Source organism: Megalobrama amblycephala, linkage group LG24, assembly GCF_018812025.1.
Source record: "Megalobrama amblycephala isolate DHTTF-2021 linkage group LG24, ASM1881202v1, whole genome shotgun sequence".
Lineage (NCBI taxonomy): Eukaryota > Metazoa > Chordata > Actinopteri > Cypriniformes > Xenocyprididae > Megalobrama > Megalobrama amblycephala.
In genome coordinates, this window is record NC_063067.1 from 14,351,858 (window position 1) to 14,373,380 (window position 21,523).

Sequence of the window (21,523 nt, forward strand, 5' to 3'; positions counted from 1 at the left end):
ATATTTTATGCCTTTTTTACTCATAGGATCGATGACAATAAGCTTATCCATGGGGAAAAAATGTTTATGTTAGTTTCTTTCTTAGAAAAGTTTAATAATCAATGAAAAGTAATGTTTTCCTTATACCTTGAATGCATGTAATTGTACACATATTAATCAGTATTTTCCATATATTTTTCCACATTTATTTTTCAAGAAAAAAAAAAAAGATTTTCTAATTATCTTAATTTTTTTAATTCATTTATATCATGACTTTTTGGTACGCTTTTGGACGTCGCACTACATGACATTTTACAGTCTGAACTGACCTGCCTTATAAAGAGTCAAAATATGTAATATTTTAAAAGACTAATTGACCTTGACACATGGTCATCTCTGTAATGTAATTTCCTGTTTTGTTTTGTTTCTGCATGTTGTTATGCCACATGACTTTGATTTGATAGACAAAAATTTTTCAAATATTAATAATTTTTTTTAACCCTTAAATGCATGACTGTTTCGCCAATCATTCTTACATATTCGGGTCTTTATCGACCCGAATCTATATCTAACACGGAAGGATCTCTACCTGTCGCGATAATATAAAACTCCTCTGATATTAGAGGAACAATTACAGAAGAATAAAATAAATCATATTTTGTTACCTTTTGGAGCTTGAAAGAGCTCCATTTGAGCAGATGTTTTATGCCATCACCACTGTCCTCGTCAGAGCTCATTTCCCAGTAAATTCAGCAAATAATTGGCTAGTTTTATGTTTGAGTTCACGAATATGAGCCCATTCACGATCTCAAACGTATTCTCAAAACTATATAATTTTCAACATCTTCAAAATCAATATTTTGATCTCTAACAGCTTCACCAGATTCATCCTGTAACAGTTACAGTCATATTTGATTGCGGTCAGTACTTGCTCTGCAGTAAATCGCTGAGCCATTTCATGTTTTTTTTATTATTTCCTTTTCTGTCTGAATGAGTCGTCACTTCAGCATTGTGTTTCAGACATTGCCACCATGTGGAATAAAGGTGAATTGCACTTATTCCGTCATCTAAGATTCAATTATTGTTGTGCAGAAAAAATGTACACTCATACACACCTCGGGTCGTTTGCGACCCTATACAAATTTGACAAAAAATCTATACAAAAATAGGCATTCTTTTATAATTTTATGATTTTTTTCTTGTTATATTCTTTATAATGAATTGATTGAGGAATACCAAGAAGGTTGATGTCTAACTTTAAAAAATGAACGAGGAGGAGGGTAGTGAATGACGTCCCGGGTCACTAAAGACCCGAGGTATGCATTTAAGGGTTAAATTTTTAAATTAATAAAAATAAAAGTCTACGCTTACAAAGCACGTAAGGTTGTATTTTCAAAAATTTCATTCATTAAATCTTTTTATCTTTTTTTTATGATATTAGGACAGCTGTATCACCCTGACATTTTTTTGGCCATTTTTTGTTCCCCAAAGATGTCACTCTGAATTTTAATATAGAAATTAAAAACATACTCATCATAGAAAAGATTTATTCAGTTTATTGTATACATTAATTGCATTTTAATGTCTTTTAGAATGAATAAATAAAAAAAGAGACAAAAATAGCATCATGTTATTGACCAAGCAAATTGATCTAATTTTAAGGATGTTTAGATGTTGTTGTTGTTGTTGTTGTTTCTATGGGAAAACAAGACAATAATATTTCTTACCCACATCACTGTCTCGTCACTACAAGTGTATTAATTTCTGCTGTTGTAGTTTCTCAGACTAAACTGTCATTGTTTGGTTCTCAAACCTCAGTGAGCAGCAGTGCGTAGAAAGACATCAGACTGTAATTGGGTAAAACAAAGTTTGCTTCCTCTCTCTCTTTTTTCTGCTGCTTCCTGTCAGAGCACGATTAGCTGTATAATCTCAGATGCTGTTATCTTTGGTACAATCACTGCAGTTGTAAAGAATGTCTCTCGCCGGCCGGCGCCTCTCGAGTGCTCCGGATATACTAGCTCCAAATCAAGGCATCAGTCATGCCACACAAAGAATTACACTGCAGAGAAAAGTCTCTCTCACAAACTCTCCCTCCTCTCTGGCTTGTGTAGGTGTTTGTTCAAGTGACAGTTTATCTAGTTTGAGACCCCAAGGAAGAGTGTTTATTCACAGGGATTCACTTCTGCTAAGCCACATTCAACCAGCTGAGCTGAATTGTTTTTATTTATTTTTTTTCCCGCAAAATTTAAAGCATTGATTTCATCTTCTCCAGTCAGTGAGACTTAAGAACCGGGTAAGACCAGATTTGCATGGAAATGATCCAAGAACGAGAGAAAGTTCAGAAGTCTTTTGTCCTCATTCACTTCCTTAATATTTTAAAACATTTTTGTTCAGTAGAAGAAAGCAAGTCAAACACGTTTAGAAAGACATGCACATTATTTACATGACTAAATAGTTAGAGGATTTTATTTTTTTAGGTGAACTGACAAGACAGTCTTTTGCTACTGTACCTTTAAGAGATATAAATGACCTCTGCTATGATTGACTAACCTCTTTGCATGTAAAAGAGTAACACTGCTTAGACATGATAGACTTGCTGTCAGGTACAATTGATCTGAATTTGTAGCTTCTTTTGTGTGTGAAAGAACATGAGCACACCAGGGAAGGAGCTGCAGGATTGTGTGTTTATCCATGTGCATTTGTGCGTTTATTATTATCATCCCATGTCTCCATAAAATTGTGTTCATTTTCTAGGCACACAAATCATACAAGAATATAAATACCAGCATGATCCATGCCTTGCCTTATTAGAACAAGTGCATGCTAATTGCCATATGCCACCACCATGTGGACTGATAATTAAACCTGAAAAATGTTATTATACAGCTTTCTGGAATGCTTGTTTCTTACTGGTCAAATCTTTTTGTATAATGGCTGCTAAATTTGACCTTTGTCAATGGCAGCCATCCTTATACACATCTCTCCGTGGTCTTTCTTCTTGCATAATAACACATTTCCAGATAATTCAAGTACATTTGTTCATTTATTTACTTAGTAGTCATTTAAAGGTGCCCTCGAATGAAAAATTGAATTTATCTTGGCATTGTTAAATAACAAGAGTTCAGTACATGGAAATGACATACAGTGAGTCTCAAACTCCATTGTTTCCTCCTCCTTATGTAAATCTCATTTGTTTAAAAGACCTCCGAAGAACAGGCGAATCTCAACATAACACTGACTGTTACGTAACAGTCGGGATCATTAATATGTACGCCCCCAATCTTTGCATATGCCAGCCCACGTTTCCAACATTATAAAAGGCATTAGACAAGGGCAGCCAGTATTAATGTCTGGATGTGCACAGCCGAATCATCAGACTAGGTAAGCAAGCAAGAACAATAGCGAAAAATGGCAGATGGAGCAATAATAACTGACATGATCCATGATAACATGATATTTTTAGTGATATTTGTAAACTGTCTTTCTAAATGTTTTGTTAGCATGTTGCTAATGTACTGTTAAATGTGGTTAAAGTTACCATCGGTTATTACTGTATTCACGGAGACGAGAGCCATCGCTATTTTCATTTTTAAACACTTGCAGTCTGTATAATGCATAAACACAACTTCATTCTTTATAAATCTCTCCAACAGTGTAGCATTAGCCGTTAGCCACGGAGCACTATCAAACTCATTCAAAATCAGAAGCAAACAATATAACAGTATACAATCCGACGCATACATGCCGCATGCATGACGAACACTTTGTAAAGATCCATTTTGAGGGTTATATTAGCTGTGTAAACTTTAAGGCACTGTTTAAGGCAAGCGCGAGCTCTGTGGGCGTGGACCACGGGATTTAAAGGGGCCGCAGCATAAAATCGACGCGTTTATAATGATGCCCCAAAATAGGCAGTTAAAAAAATTAATAAAAAAAAATCTATGGGGTATTTTGATCTGAAACTTCACAGACACATTCAGGGGACACCTTAGACTTATATTACATCTTTTAAAAATATAATCTAGGGCACCTTTAATGTTATAATTTCAGTCAGGACCTCAACAAAATAAAGGGGTTTTGTATCATCGTGAAGGGGTTTATTTTCTGACACACAAACCACTGTGAGATTGTTCTTTCGGTGATCCTGACACAACTTTTCTCTCATTTTTTAATTGACAGTCTATCACGTCACCTTTTACTATCAGTGTATCTTCGTAATTTATTTATCCTCTTGTGTCGCAAAACGCATTAAGGTCCTGAAACAGGTCGTTTGAAGCCATAATTCAGTTCTAGGCTTTGGTATCAAAGACCTCTGTTTTCACCTCTCTCTTTCTGTCAGCGGAGCTTGTTCTCTTTGATATCCTTCACGTCATCTTAGAGACAAAATGCTTTAAGGGTCCAATCTGTATTTGTATGGCTTTGAAATCCCATTTTTTTTATTGCACCCCTTTGCCTTATTGGACACATTCTGTATCCGAATATCAATCTGGGTCTGAGCCAAACCATCTGGATCTTGTAAATAACATCCCATACTGGATTTGATCTCAATGTTTAGGAAGAAAAAGTCTTTTTTTTTTTTTTTTAAGCTGATGCTGTTTGTGATAATGACAATAATAGAGACTTGAGCTGGAGAAGTGCAGCTGTGGCCGGTCAAAACCACAGAGGTCCTTTCTCATATTTGTTCTGGTGTGCGCTGTTGTCTAGCGAGACGTTTGAGTGTGTGCTGTGGTGTGAGGACGTGTCAGAATCATGCTGACCTGTTTGTCACTGAGACAGCATTTGGAGTGGATGGCTATTTAGGCAGACATGGTCTTTTTGATTTCAGACTAGCAATCTGAAGACAATGTGACTTTCAGCTAGGGTTGCCAACCATACTATATGATACAGAATCATCCTGTGTTAAACCCAATGCAGGATGCATTTTGTCTCGTGTTTTAGTGTTTTACTCCTGAAATACAGCTTTGGCATTTGTGTCAATTTAGTGTCAGTGTTATAAATTACAGAATAGAATGGAAAACAAATAGCAAACGATGAATGTGAAACACAGAGAGGTTTTCTGCTGTTACATGCATATATTCACCATTACAGTAAAAATGTAAATATTTTGAAATATTATTACAATTTAAAATGACTGGTTTTCTATTTTAATATATTTAAAAATGTAATTTATTCCTGTGATGCAAAGCTGAATTTTCAGCATCATTAATCCAGTTTTCAGTGTCACATGATCCTTCAGAAATCATTCTGATATGCTGATTTGCTGCTCAAAAAGTATTTCTTATTATTATCAATGTTGAAAACAACTTTGCTGCCTAATATTATTGGTGAGATCCTTTAAAGAATAGAAAGTTCAAAAGAACGCTTATTTGAAATAGAAATCTTTTGTAACTTGTCTTTTACTCTCACTTTTGATCAATATAATGCATCCTTGCTGAATACAAGTATTAAGTTCTTTAAAACAATATTACTGACCCCAAATTTTGAATGGTAGTGCATGTATTTTGTGAATGGTGAAATAATAAAGACAATCACTTTCAAATCACTTTCAGTCAGTTTCTTGTGCATTGGTGCACATTTTCACTGGATTTGTTGCTTGTGTTCATTAAAAAATGTTGAATAAAAAGTAGGGCTGCACGATAATTGTTATTTATATTATAAAAATTATAATCACTATTATTAATCACACTTATTCTCATTTGAAAAAAATAATAAATGGTTACCAGTAGGAGTGTAACGATTTATCGTAGTACGATATTTCGCGATGCAAACATGTTACGATATGCATCGTAGAGTGATGGCGATACTTTTACGATATGACGGCAGTTTAATCTTATTGGTTGAGCTGCCGACGTGACCTACTCTGCAAGGTGGCAGTGAGAGAAGCCGGTTGTCACCGCATATAAATAGTGTGTCTCAATCAGCTCTCTAGTTCAGGAAGTGTTTCGGGCACACATTGAATCTTGCAAGCAGGTTTAAACGTTTCTCATGTCAGTCTCTTGCATGGTCGCGTGAGAAAAGTCGTGGCTTTCTTTCACTGCAGTGCACAGCAATAGCTGTGCTCACAGAAAAGCAAAAGACGCTTGCGATGCTTTGCTTTAAGAAGTTCTGTGGGGCCGTTCACATATTGCGTCTTTTCCGCGTGCAAGTCAGTTATTTTTTTCAAATGTAGACGCGCGGCAGGCGCGCTCATAATGGGATCAACGCGGTCGCGACGCGCATGCAATTCTCAACTTTTCAGAATGCCGCAAGCGCACCGCAGGTCGTGTGACAAGAATCAACCGATCAGCTATGGCCTTTCCGTAACAAAACATCAAAAGCTCAGCCGAACAGCTGATCATAGCTGTACATGGTGGTTTTTATATATTATCTCCATCAATATATCTCGTAGTAAAACTAATGCAAGGGCTAGAAATCATTTATCCTTTGCAGAAACATCCTGATCCTCTTGGAGAGCTCAGTTCATGGTTGCATAGCAATGACCGACGCCACGGGAGCGCAAGTGCTTTGGAAAGGAGAAGCGGTGCGGCCGCGCCTTCCACGCGTTTTTAGACGCGATATGTGAATGGCCCCTATTCATAATTCTAAGTTCATGTTAAATTTAACATTTTTGTTCAGTGACAGACAGACCTATTCAACTGTTAATTTGAATACAGAAGGTTTTTATTAAACCTTGAAATGTGATCTTGTATGTACAACAAGGAAAATGATTGAAATTTGTTCATGTTTTTTGAATAAATCTTGTTTGAATTTCAGTTTCATTTTGTTCAAAATATCTTGATACGTATCGTATCGTGAACGCCGTATCGAGATACGTACCGTATCGTGACCTGAGCGTATCGTTACACCCCTAGTTACCAGATTAAGAAGATTAAGTAAAAAAACTCCTTTTAAGAGAAAATCCTCATTTGGGGGATTTATTCTCCTAACATATGGCAAACCCAAGCAGGAAAGATAGTATAGGCTTGTAAGCAATGCAAGATAACAGAAATGTCTAAATGAAAATATTTCAGGACAAATAATCAGCGGGGCAAATATTGCAACAATTATTTTTAATTAATTGAGAGTAGCAGCTCATCCATCCAGATAGCAAAATTCTCTGTTTTTACTGTTATTTCTATTCCTTATGTTCTATTTTTATTATTATTCTTTGTGTAAAGCACTTTGAATTACCATTGTGTATGAAATATGCTATACAAATAGAATTGCCTTGCCTTGCCTTGTGTCAGCCTGAATTTTACTGGTGCATCCATAAAAAAAACAGTAATATCGGCCGATCTGATCTATCATCCATACATAATTACATTAAAAAAATCAACAGATGCAATAAACTCATGTCAGTAAGGCATAATCTACGTGATTTGGTCTCAAATTTATTTTAACTTTATTTCAGTCAAATGGTGTGACAGATCTTTCTTTGTACACGTTTCTTTCATACACTGTCACTCTGTAACTCTTTGTGTGGTTACCTGCCACTAACACTTCACATACATCTTAAAAAGCATGTGTAGTATATAGATAAAGGTCTTCCTAAGTTGTTTTAAAAAGAAACAGTACGTCGTAATTTTCTTCTGCTTAAGTATGCAACCCTCCAAAACATCACACCTATGGGCCTGTGACACTTGACTCTCTCTCTTTCTGTGACTACTGCTATCTGTATCTCCCACTCTACCATCCCTCTCACTTCCCTGCCATCATTCGATCAAGAGAGCATTCTTGTTGCTAGGCAACAGGTGTGTAAATCTGTGTGTGTGTGTTTGCATTTGTGTGTGTGTTTGACCCAGAGACATTTTTAGAACGGAACAGGCTGAGTTGCAATGCCAATCCATGATTCACTCGCTGCTGTGCTACTCGCCTCTTTCCCTCTTCACGAGAGGCAAAGAGAAGAGCTTATTGCCCTTCTGCCCCCTTAATACCCAAAATGCCCTCTGTGTTCATCAGATACACCAAGAGAAACTCTCAATTCACTTGCTCTGATAGTCCATCTGTTTGACCTAAACAGGGTTTTTTTCACCATGTCCTCTAGTAGACACACTGGAGCTATGTGCATCTGTGCTGTTTTTACACTCACTTTCTTTTAAAAGAAGTACTTATGTTTAAGGACACTTTGTCCATCTGTTACAGAAGCATCTTAAAAGAAGCTTTTGGGTTGTATAGTAGCCCCTGGAGATGGTTTTAAAGTATGTCTCAGCTGTAATCCTGGTGGACCCACTTGGTCCACTTTTCTAGAAGTATGTGATTCAGGCTAAGTGAGCTTTTCCTCAGTGAATTATGCAGAAATGCAGTGAAAGTGCTGCTTCTTCAAAAGACAGCCGTACTGTACATGTAAAATCGAGGTCAGCTCTAACAATATTCCTCATTATTGAGCTCTAGAACTTTGCGTTGAAATCTTGTTGTGCCATTAGATTGTGTTGATGCTAAACAAAGGCCCTTGGACAAGAAAATGCATAAAATTTGCTTACAAAGTGTTGGGGAAACTGTAGCTTGACAAGCTACAAGCTATTTATGGTTTCAACGAATTAAACTACGGATGAATTCTGAATAAAATAATATTTATGCCTGTAATTTAAAACAGATATACTTAGCTGTTTGCATTTGTACTATGCTTTGAATATATATACTTGAATGAGCATTTGCATTTTTAATAACATTCGAGACGCTTCCATTTTGATTGACATATATAATTGGTTAATTATACAGTAGTCGGTTAACACACTCAGAATTCAGAATATGGATGGCTGGATGGATGGTCTTTTTGTCAGTGGAAATGTTTAAAATGAGCCCCGGTCCACCTCTCCATAAATCTAGAAACTCTTATGTAATAAATTCTCGTAGCACATAAACATTTGTCATTGATTGAAAGCATATGCAGAAAGCATGCAAACAAGACACATGGCATCAACTCACTGAAGTGCCTGAGTGTTTGAAGTGTTTGTCTTGAGAAACTGACATGTGGTGTCATGAAAAATGATGAGACCACACCTTCTAATAGGAATAAGGCCCTGCAGTCTCATAATTATTCATGAGACACTATAGTGCATTCTGTGATGTTGACTCCATGTTGATTACAGATGAAAATAGACCAAAAATTCCTAAATTAATCATTTTCCTTTTTAGTTTCCTTTTTCACATTGTCTGTACAACACACCCGCGACCATCCACAATCTATTTTATAAATATGCTTGATATGATTTATAATCAGAACCATATTTTTTTTATAGCACAAAACAGTGGGGATTTTTGAATCAACAATTTCTTTTTAAAGATTTCATTTTGATTATCATTTTAGCATAACATGCTTGATTGACTCAGCATACTTAGTAGGGTTCAGTATCGTTTAATTTAAACGATTTAGATTCCAATTCTGCTTATCGATTCTGATTCTTATTGATTCCTAATTCCAGTAAGGTAAAAAAAAAAAAAAAAGGCTAAAGAACACTTACACAAGAAACTTTTGCCTATGGTTTAAAAATACCTTGCAAAAACAACTAGCCTAACTAATATAAAGTTCAAACATTATTAAGTAAACACTCAGTAATTAAAAAAGAACAAACAAATTAGCAATCGCACAAATAAATACAACCGAACAAAGATATGATTGAAATGAACAGTGTTTTAAAATAACAAAACTTTATAAATAAAATATACGTTACAAATATAGTTACAAAAGTTATTCAGTCAAGAACAGTGAGTGAATTTTCTTTTTGTCTTTTGTTGTTTGAATTATGTTATTGTAGAGACGGCAGCAGAACTATTAGGCTGCTGTCACTTTAAGAGCTGCACGGATCCAATTTACTGTTACACATGCATTTTCTTTGTCCGACTGTGTTTATAAAGATATTTTGAAACCGTCTGTGTTTACGAGGATTTTTGTGTGTATTTTGTCCTTTCAAGTGTAAAAAGAGAACTCAATATCGTACACTATATATTATGAGAGGTGGCTTTCTGTGCGTGTGCTTTGGATGTGTGTACAGCACAGAAAACAGAGCGTGGGTTCTTGTACTTGAATGGTTCAAAGCCATATTAAAGGTCCCGTTTTTCGTGGTTTTTTGAAGCTTTGATTGTGTTTATAGTGTGCAATATAACGTGTTCATGTTTCGCGTGTAAAAAAACACAGTATTTTTCACATAATTTACTTATCTGTATACCGCTGTTTCCAGTGTCATAAAAACGGGCTGATGACTTCCTTGTTCTATGAAGTCCCTCCTTCAGAAATACGTAACGAGTTCTGATTGTGCCAGCGGTTCCTGTGTTGTGATTCGACAGCAGCTTAGCGCATCTTGCCCGGAAAGGTCACGCCTCTTACCATAACGTGGAGATGCACGCGCTCAGTGTTATTGTAAACATGTCTTTAATTTTACCCTATCAATTTGAGCCGGAATCAGACCCGGTGATTGGACTGCGGGATGAAAATAACAGCGTTTCGACGACATGGCGACAAACACACTCTACAAATGCAACTTTTGTGTATTCCTGTGGGCGGAGGTTAGTCAAAAAACTGTTTTAGTGACGTCATTAAAGAAGGAAGTAGAGGGATGTAGTCCAAACTGGCCGTTCGATGTAGGCGACTTCTGTTAAATAAAATATCTCGCTTGGCATTGAACTTTGAGCTTTAAAATTTTACAGATTTTATTTATACTCTAACAACAACATTACACACTAACTAAAGTTTGAAACATGGGATCACGAAGAACGGGACCTTTAAAATACAAACAAAGGAATCGATAAGAGGAGTCAAAATTTTAATTTAAGTACTTAATTATCCGATAACCAGAATTGGAATCGATTTTCAGTTCCCAACCCTAGTTGTAAAGATTAGAGCACAATACAAGGCGTGAAAATAACAATGTAGCATGATACTGAAAAATGTACTTAAGTTAACTTAACTACATTTGGTTAGTCCCCAAAACTGCTAAGAATGTCTCCGAATTTTATGATTTTATGTTTAATTATTTATTAACTTGTTATTATTAATATTATTATTTTGATGTTAATACTACTAATACTATTTAAAAGTATTTTATTCATTCATTCATTCATTCATTCATTCATTCATTCCGTCAAAACATTTTAACAATTGCTTTATAGTGTTTAGTTTCATGTTAGTTAGATTGAATCATGAATTCTGGCCAAAATATAGTTTGATCTCAGAGTTTTATTGGATCGCACCATCTTTGACTTAAATGGTTAATTGCATTCACCCATCAACAGTTGATGGGTCTGTGGTAGTTTTGTTTCACTTAAAATAAACAACAAAGTTAACTGTTTTTTAAAAGCTGCAGCGTTTCTGTTGCAATTTACAGTTCCGATAATGTTGTTTTTGAATGATATTACGCAAAGACAAGATGTGCAGTTCATCTGATGTGGCCTTGTTAGCGCATGTCTTAATGCAACCCATGTTGTGTGTAGGTGTGCAAGCTGCTGATAGAATGTTACTAGGCTAGCATGTGTTTGTCATTTGGTTATCACCACAGCCGTGAAGATGATGTCGTGTTTGTGTGTGCATGTGTTTGCGTGATCTCATTATATAAATTTGTCTGGGGAGTGAGCGGAGATGCAGATCACTATGGTAACACATCCATCTCTGCTTCACGTAGGGACGAGACAGCTGTGCAAACAAACACATTTTAAACTCTAAAATTCTTGAAAAATGAAAGTTTCACCTACTAATACTTTCATTATTAGATGTGGTAACTTGCGACACAGATGGTGCTCAAAGAATACAATGCAGCTATTGCATGCACACGGATATCCTGACCGTAAGCCTTCATTACGTGCACACGTACATGCAATCTGAAATAAAAGATGCTGAAACCATTAGTCCCTTCCTCTCTGCTATTGTGCGAAGGCTGTTTGATGTTGCTTTGCGACCTCTGTTTTCAGCACACGTTTGATCGCTGTGTGGTGCGCGGGACACTTTCTTCTGAGGAAGCGTGAAGAATAGGGAAGAATACATACAACTGCTAATTTCCATCATCTCTCTCTGTCCCATCTCTCTTTCTTTCTGACACCTGTGTTGAGGTGCATTTTTGATGCTCATCTAATTGAGCTGATCTAAATGCATCCTCAATCACTGTAGAGCTCATTAGTCTTCTGAAACCTGTGTGTGTGTCTGTGTATTTGTGTGTATGGTGTTGATTCTATCTGAGTATGTGTGAGATTGTATTGAACTTGTTTGTCTGTCCTTTGTTTAATTCACAGATCTTTTTTGAAGTCACATTGCCCTCAATACCTAAAATGTTATTGTAAATATATTAAATAAATATTTCTTTCTGTTTCCACACAATCACATTTGTTGTCTAAAGTAGTTGCATTGAAATTATTTTACATCAGGACATCAAGTGGCAATGTTATGCCTGATATATATATATATATATATATATATATATATATATATATATATATATATATATATATATATATATACACACACACACCAATCAGGCATAACATTATGACCACTGACAAGTGAAGTGAATAACACTGATTATCTCTTCATCACGGCACCTGTTAGTAGGTGGTATATATTACACAGCATTTTGTCCTCAAAGTTGATGTGTTAGAAGCAGGAAAAATGGGCAAGCGTAAGGATTTGAGTGAGTTTGACAAGGGCCAAGTTGTGATGGCTAGATGACTGGGTCAGAGCATCTCCAAGACTGCAGTTCTTGTAGGCTGTTCCCGGTCTGCAGTGGTCAGTATCTATCAAAAGTGGTCCAAGGAAGGAACAGTGGTGAACCGACGACAGGGTCATGGGCGGCCAAGGCTCACTGATGCACTGATCAATGATCAGCATACTTTTGCTAGCTGATCACTTACAACACAAAGCACATTTTATGTATCTAATATATTCTGGGTCATTTTTTTTTTTTTTACCTTGCATGTTTTTACATGTTTTTTAAGGTGGAGGACATTATGCAACCTGTCCATGTTTACGTGCAAATTTTGTCTTGCTTCTTCCAAATGACAGATGATTTTGGCCCAAAATACAGTATAGTTGGATTGGATCACACCATCTTTGACAGTTAGTTGCATTTTATTATTTGCATTTGCCATTGTCAGAGCAGACCTATGACCCATTAGGTTAGAACTAGTCTGAAGCATTCTTGGAAATGTAGTTGTTCTGTCCTTTTGAATGTTCATCAATCACCTTGATCTGCGCCTGCAGACTTCATCAGGTTAGCTTTAGAGAAATCCCTTAGTGTACTTGAGCTTCTGCTACAATTTAACGCTCTGAAAGGAAGACGATTAGAGAGTTTCTCCCACAAGAAGTAATTGTCTCAGAGCTGGTGACTTGTAACTTTCCTCACCCCACTTAAAGATTATTTTCCTTCCCTAGGGGAGCTTTGGGGGATTGTGCTTCTCTGACAGTCAGTGCTTTTGCCGCAGGCACAGATATAGTCCACAGCTAAAGTGTTGAGCTCACTTTCACAAAATCCTGCAGACGTCTTTACTTTTCACAATCTGTTCTCATGCATGTACATAGTGCCATAGATACTGTGTTTGCCATGTGTTTAATGCTTTCAGAAAATCTTGGGTTTGTGGAAATATAGTTAAATTAAAGGAAATTTTGGCACGACTACTCTTACCACCACCACTTCAAAAAGTTGTCCCATACAGAGTTTGTCCGGTGAGCTTAAGAAGCCATAACAGTTTTTTTTTGTAAGCAACATCTAAATGGAAAGTATTTCATTACATTATGGTAGTTTAATTTTTTTGTTCTGTTTTTTGGGAGGGCTTTTCCCCCCTCTGTTGTGTTTTTGTGGTGCTATCAGCCTATCAACGTTGTTAGCGTGTTACTGGCCTTCAGAGTGATTTGTCACATGACATTTGTGGCTCAGCTAATTGTCTCAAAAGGGCTGATTGGCTATGAACAGCTGCCATTGAGATAAATGGGAATACTGTTGGATTGCTTCCTCAAGATATTATAGACATCCTTCATCACTACGGAAAGCAATTTTCTTTAAGCACCACAGTGTTGACTCTTTCAGAAAATCAGCCTGCAAATGACTTGCTAGTAGTTTGTAAATATTAAACTGGGATAGGAGTATTTTAGCAATGAAAAATAACCTCACTAAGCCATTAAGCCATAATCTTAAAGACAACCTAATCTGCAGTTTGTAACCCATATTACTTCTGTAATTGTATGCATTTTTGAGTGAATGATATCCATCGGGAATGGACTAGATCGTGAACAGCTGTTACTAGAATGCAGAATGGATCCTGGGCGAATGTTAAAACAATAGCCCCTTTCACACTTTACTGGTAAATTACCGAATTAAGGTAACAGGTTTTCCGGTATGAGCATGTATGAGGTCAGAAAGCAAAGATCTGTTAGAGCTGTTTACGATAAGCTCCGCTGCTTTGGATTGTTTTTCTATGTAAACATACCCAAGACGGAGGTCTGATGATTGCACTGCGTCTCATGCTCGAAACCATGCTTTCTTTTCTATTCATCAGCGATGTGACTCTGCAGTTATTATGGAAATTCCATCTAGCAGGCAACAAAGCGCAGTGAGGGTTGGTAGTTGGTACACCATAGCTCCAAAAGTAGACGAAATATTTATTGCATGTTCTCGCCAAATGTAACATTTCGGGCCATGTGGCTGTTTATCATCTGCAGTTATTGTGTACTGTGGTAACTGCAATAATATAGTAGCTATTATACGTCTTGTGTTTTTACGAGCTAAACTGCGTTCTGTGTGATCATTACGCCTGTCACTCCGAAGTAAAAAAAAAAAGTCAAATTGGACAGAAGAATTGGATGAAGAAAATGGCTTAGCGTTTTAAGGTCTTTTCCAATGATTGACATCACAGAGTTTCCAGTATTTTGGTACTGATGTGTGAATGGACAACATGAACACAATGCTCTGATAAATCGTTCACAACAAGACCAGGAAATTAAAGTAAAACGGTCAACTTCATGTTGGCTTTAAGGTGGTATGTGGCTTTATTTCAGTCTCTATATTTAAACTTATCAGTCAAGCTATTCCTGATTTATTCAGTTTAAAGAAAAACAACTGTATTTAGATAGAAAAAAAAAACATAACATTTGATATTTATTTCGCTTATCTAGTAAATTTGCAGTCTGAAGGTGTTTTCAAATGCACGTTCAAAAAAAACATACTTTGCAATAGTTCAATAAACATAAAACGGAAATGGTGGCGAGAGATGGTTGATATTCCTTTCTACATCAGACCAGACTTCAAAGCCATTTCAGTGTTTGTGTGCTCTAGGCGTCAGCTGTCTGAGCTCCTGCTGAGACGGACGTACCTGTGCACAGAGAAGATGTGCGGGTCAGGCGTCTTCCTTTTACCAGTCCTCTGTGTTGACTTACCCAGCGGCTGTTATATAGAGTGCTCTCAGAGTTTCACAGAGGAGAGATAGAGGTCAGAGCTAATTTTGAGAAAGCCATATCTCCCCTTGAGCAGGTGGCGGAAGACTATTCTATCCCACAATCCCTTGCCTCAAGAGTTCACTGTGTGCTGCTTTGTGCCAGCTGTTACACTTGCAGAGTCTTTGTGAACCGTGGTGTGTGCTGAACGGTCTCTAATGCACTAGCTTGTCGGCCATACATCATTCCCCAATCCATCCTGAGGCCGCTTTACACCTGAGCCTGTTGTGTTCACCTGATTATTTAACATTTAAAATATGCTTTTCATCAAGAGGAGCTCCAGTAAACCAATCGTAGGAACAGGCCCCTTAGGAAAGGTTAGGAAAAATCATCATTTATTCACCCTCGTGTTTTTTTTTTTTTTTTCTCTGAAAATAGCAGACTACAAACTATGCTCACTAACATTTTAATTGGCAATCTTGCAGTTTCATAACAACTAAGTTTTCTGGCTCAGTGGCTAACATTTGTTTATTTTACTACATTTACTCCAAAGCCAGAGGGCCTTGTTGCTGTTTCCTATGGAAGCTTGTTTCTGCCATGGAATAAAGCAATTTAAAAGATAATTGACCCTTCGCCGGGAGTTTGATTGACGAGCGATCTAACCAATCAGAATGCAGAATCCGCCATTTTGTCCGACAAAGCAGTCAGGAGTTAGAAGATTAACCTCGGTGGAGTTAAACTTGAAAAATTGTATATATTGATGTTTTTCCGCGTTTGAAACATTCCTTCTCATGTTCATTCATGTTTATTTGATGCTATAAATGGACTAGTAGGAAGAGATTATCGGTTTACGAGCCTCTTGAGCTGAGGCACTACAGCAATCTGTCACGACACATTAAAGAGCCACAAAACGTTTTTTATTGTTTGAATTTCTTAAAAAAACTACACAGTTTGAAAGCTGGGACTTTGTTTAATATCATAAGTAACCTGCTCTGTCTTGTCTGTCGACGTGTTGTCAGTATCCTCTTTGCTCCGCGATGTATTTTTCACTCTGTGTGACGTGACAGCGCCACGGCTGTCGGACAAAGCAACAGTAACTAAGTGGGCGGGTCTTTGCGAAGGGTCAATTGCAACTTTTTATCTCCCAATTCTGACTTTTTTCTCAGAATTGAGAGTTTAGCCTATAACGATTCTGGCTATAACTCGCAGTTGCGTGTTATGAAGTTAGAATTGTGAGATATAAACTACCAATTGCAAGTTATTAAGTCAGGATTGCGAGATACTGTAAATTCACAATTCTGAGAAAAAAAGTCTGAAATTATATCTTACAGTTCAGACTTTATAGCATGCAGTTGTGACTATAACACGTAATTGTGACTTTATATCACACAATTCTGACTTTATAACTCGCGATTGTGAGTTTATATCACGCAATTCGGAGAGAAAAGTGAGAATTGTGAGATGCAAACTCGCAGTTGCGAGAAAAATTCAGAATTGTAAGAGAAAAAGTTGAAATTACCTTTTTTAAATTTTATTCAGTAGCGGAAACAAGCTTCCATACACTGTAACAATTAATTGTTGGTTTAACTTAAAGTAAGCTACCTGGTTGACTTAAAATTTTGAGTTCATTGAAATTAAGTTGAGTTAATACATTGAAGGCCATTGGTTTAATCAATAGAAACTCAAAATATGATATGAACCATATTAATTATTGAAGTTGATTTGACAAAAGAAAAAATAATTTTTACAGTGTAGTTTCCCCCAATCTCTATATCCAGAATATAGATTAAATTAAATGTGCCCCCTTAAAACTGTATATGTTTGTGTGTGTATCAGTCCATTTCTGGGTCCAAGCCCTCGCTCGTTTCACTTGAGAATGCCATCTCGATGGCCGTTTATGAGTGCTATTTATTCATATTAAACATTTAACATTTTAAAAAGTTAAACATTTAAAAACTTACAGTCTACACAACAGTCTCAGTGCTCACAATGTCACAGACATTAATATATTAATGATTTATAAGATGAATCACTGTGTGGCCATCTGGAATTTTGCTATGGAGATAAAGGTTATGATTATAATTTTTTTTGTAATATTACACCACATCATGTGTGTGTGTATTAACACCATTTGTTGTTTTCTTGTCATATGAAATAGAGCATTCGGACCTGGAAGCTCTGCTGCGTGACGTCAGACTTATCAACCGAATATCCACATGAAAATGATTGTAGTTATTTGTAGTTATAATGGAGGAATTCATTCTACATACAACTGTAAGTGCAGTGAATTAAACTAGTACTGTGGACTACTTTTATGCTTCTTATTTGTACTTTTTGTCAGTTTTGGAGCTTTACAGATGTGGTCACTATAGATTGTCATTGTATGGAAAGGAGCTTCATGAAGACTGTAATATCACCTTTACTCTTGGAAAAGCAAACTAGCACTGGTGAGTTCATTTTTATGAAATATGCATCAGATGCTGTGTGAACGGACTGTGGGTGGGCCGTGGGCTTGCCATCTGAGGCTGAGATGACATAGTAACAGTCAGGTAAGGCAGATTGCTAGAGTTGTTTGTAGCTGCTGTTGTCTCTCAGACATAGATCAGTGACCATACGCAGATGACTGAAAGTCAGTTGTCAGAGGTCTGTGCTGCCATCGCACTGTACATTGACCTTGAGGATATCTTGTGCATGCATGATGAAACAAGAGATGCAGCACTCCATTGTTGCAAGCCTCTCGCTCTCCCACTCCCGTGGTGAGTCTAGATTGTAGCTGAGTAGCGTCAATTTGAGGGAAGGCAGATGCTTCATCACAGCAGGGATATTCTTGTAAAAGAGCACACATGGGAGAATGCTGTCTGGTCAAGGAACTTTCCGAATTTAAGATATGTTAAACCTACTTGAATAATTCCAGAGAATGCAATGAATGCAATGACTGTTTTTAATGTTTCATAATGACCTGAGTTTTCTAGCTCAGTGGGTTCTCCTGTATACTTACTGTATACTTCAGTTACATAATGAATGTCAAGTGATCCACTTCTCTTAAGTCCCTGAGCAAGAAAATTAGTTGGTTTTCCATCATTGCCTTCATTCACAGTGCCTTTTGCAGTTTTTCCCCCTTCGTGCATCATGCCCATTCAAACGTGCCGCCTCAGATTATGAATCAAATGGATTTTAAAGGTCCACTGAAGTGCCTGCATTATTCACATGAACGCACAGCATTATTTATTTTGTTGATGCAATTTCCACTGAAACAGGAAGACAGGGCGGGACATGTATTGAACAGCTCCTCCCCTTTTTAAAATAGCCAATAGCATTTTGTTTATATCACAACTCGGGCAGAGCTGTTGAGCTCGCATTACTTTAAAATATAGTATTGTGTACATAATTCAAATGGGAATACGTTTTGTGGTCTGTGCCGACTTGGGGATATGATCTGTGGTATCGTGTCTCTGGACTGGAGCAGACTGTGTGCGCTGCGGCGGTTCATGTGACACTAACGTGAAACCAGACCTTATTTGCCTCGATGGAAAGCATATTTACACTGTCTTAATCCTTCCATATCCCCTATATAGTGCACTGTGTGTCACTCGTCATGTAGAAAATAGCAAATGTGTGAACAAGTGACCGATTTCAGCTGCAGATTCATCGTCTATTTATAATGTTTGGAGCGAGACACTTTAGATTCTAGAGAGCAGTTGATTGGACTGATGAGAAGCTGAAGTGCAAAGTGTCTTTTTCCACATGCGTTATTACACAGATAAAAAACATAGGACAATACAGTGAAGGGAAATTAGTTTTGGAGCACACTAACTTATAGATAACAGTAAGACTATCATATACAGTAGGTACGGAAAGTATTCAGACCCCCTTAAATTTTTCACTCTTTGTTATATTGCAGCCATTTGCTAAAATCATTTAAGTTTCATTTCATTTTTTTCCTCATTAATGTACACACAGCACCCCATATTGACAGAAAAACACAGAATTGTTGACATTTTTGCAGATTTATTAAAAAAGAAAAACTGAAATATCACATGGTCCTAAGTATTCAGACCCTTTGCTGTGACACTCATATATTTAACTCAGGTGCTGTCCATTTCTTCTGATCATCCTTGAGATGGTTCTACACCTTCATTTGAGTCCAGCTGTGTTTGATTATACTGATTGGACTTGATTAGGAAAGCCACACACCTGTCTATATAAGACCTTACAGCTCACAGTGCATGTCAGAGCAAATGAGAATCATGAGGTCAAAGGAACTGCCTGAAGTGCTCAGAGACAGAATTGTGGCAAGGCACAGATCTGGCCAAGGTTACAAAAAAAATTCTGCTGCACTTAAGGTTCCTAGGAGCACAGTGGCCTCCATAATCCTTAAATGGAAGACGTTTGGGATGACCAGAACCCTTCTAGAGCTGGCCGTCCGGCCAAACTGAGCTATCGGGGGAGAAGAGCCTTGGTGAGAGAGGTAAAGAAGAACCCAAAGATCACTGTGGCTGAGCTCCAGAGATGCAGTCGGGAGATGGGAGAAAGTTGTAGAAAGTCAACCATCACTGCAGCCCTCCACCAGTCGGGGCTTTATGGCAGAGTGCCCCGACGGAAGCCTCTCCTCAGTGCAAGACACATGAAAGCCCGCATGGAGTTTGCCAAGATGGTGAGAAATAAGATAGAACTTTTTGGCCTTAATTCTAAGCGGTATGTGTGGAGAAAACCAGGCACTGCTCATCACCTGTCCAATACAGTCCCAACAGTGAAGCATGGTGGTGGCAGCATCATGCTGTGGGGGTGTTTTTCAGCTGCAGGGACAGGACGACTGGTTGCAATCGAGGGAAAGATGAATGTGGCAGTACAGGGATATCCTGGACGAAAACCTTCTCCAGAGTGCTCAGGACCTCAGGCTGGGCCGAAGGTTTACCTTCCAACAAGACAATGACCCTAAGCACACAGCTAAAATAATGAAGGAGTGGCTTCACAACAACTCCGTGACTGTTCTTGAATGGCCCAGCCAGAGCCCTGACTTAAACCCAATTGAGCATCTCTGGAGAGACCTAAAAATGGCTGTCCACCAACGTTTACCATCCAACCTGACAGAACTGGAGAGGATCTGCAAGGAGGAATGGCAGAGGATCCCCAAATCCAGGTGTGGAAAACTTGTTGCATCTTTCCCAAAAAGACTCATGGCTGTATTAGATCAAAAGGGTGCTTCTACTAAATACTGAGCAAAGGGTCTGAATACTTAGGACCATGTGATATTTCAGTTTTTCTTTTTTAATAAATCTGCAAAAATGTCAACAATTCTGTTTTTCTGTCAATATGGAGTGCTGTGTGTACATTAATGAGGAAAAAAAATGAACTTAAATGATTTTAGCAAATGGCTGCAATATAACAAAGAGTGAAAAAATTAATTGAGTCTGAATACTTTCCGTACCCACTGTACATAACATACTAAGCCAAAAAACGTCAATTTTGATTTCATGGCAACTTTTAAATGCAACCCGACAAAAAACAAACAAACAAAGAAACAAAAACAACAACAATAAAAACATTTGTCTTTGAATGTTTGGGATGGATCATAATGGCTGATAAAAATCTAAAAAATAAATAAAAAAACTCTTGATATACTATTCAATTGGTGTGAATACCTAGTTTATCTAGGCATGAGTTTTCAATGTTTTTGTCATGAAATATCATTTATTTGATATTACTTTTGTGACAGTAAATGTCCCTCAGTGTGTGCCGTTAGTTGTTGACGCCTGATCTGGTTTAAATGTTGTTTTTTTTCTTGATTTTAGTGGGGTAGTCAGTGTGCTGGTAGTCAGTTTGTAGAACAAAACATTCTTAGAAAAGTTGTGCCTTTAAATTCAAAGCATTGGCCATACATGGCACTGCCACACAATACTATTGTAGATCCTATTTAGAGGATTTTGTTTTGTTTTGTAACAAGTTGTCTATAAATTCAAAGTACTATACTATAGTACATCCATATACATGCCACTGCCACAAACAGGCTTTTAAGATGCTCTATTTTTTATTTTATTTTTAAGAAACATGTCTGATTGTGGTCAGGTGAACCTTGAATGAAGATTGAATAGGCAACTATACATTTGCCCCTGTGTACATCTTTTTTTTTTTCAGCTTGGCTGAGCCTCAGGGAGAATTGTGGACCATTTAAGAGGAGTTTTACCAGCAATTCAGCTAATGCTTCTTCTGGCACTT

The 21,523-nt window shown here is 37.3% G+C and overlaps 1 protein-coding gene across 4 annotated transcripts in view; it reads left to right on the top strand.

Annotated features, from left to right (window-relative positions):
* The window catches only part of klhdc8b (kelch domain containing 8B), a 136,214-nt gene that overhangs the window by 19,543 nt on the left and 95,148 nt on the right, over positions 1-21,523 (top strand). The gene's annotated exons all lie outside the window — the stretch shown is intronic.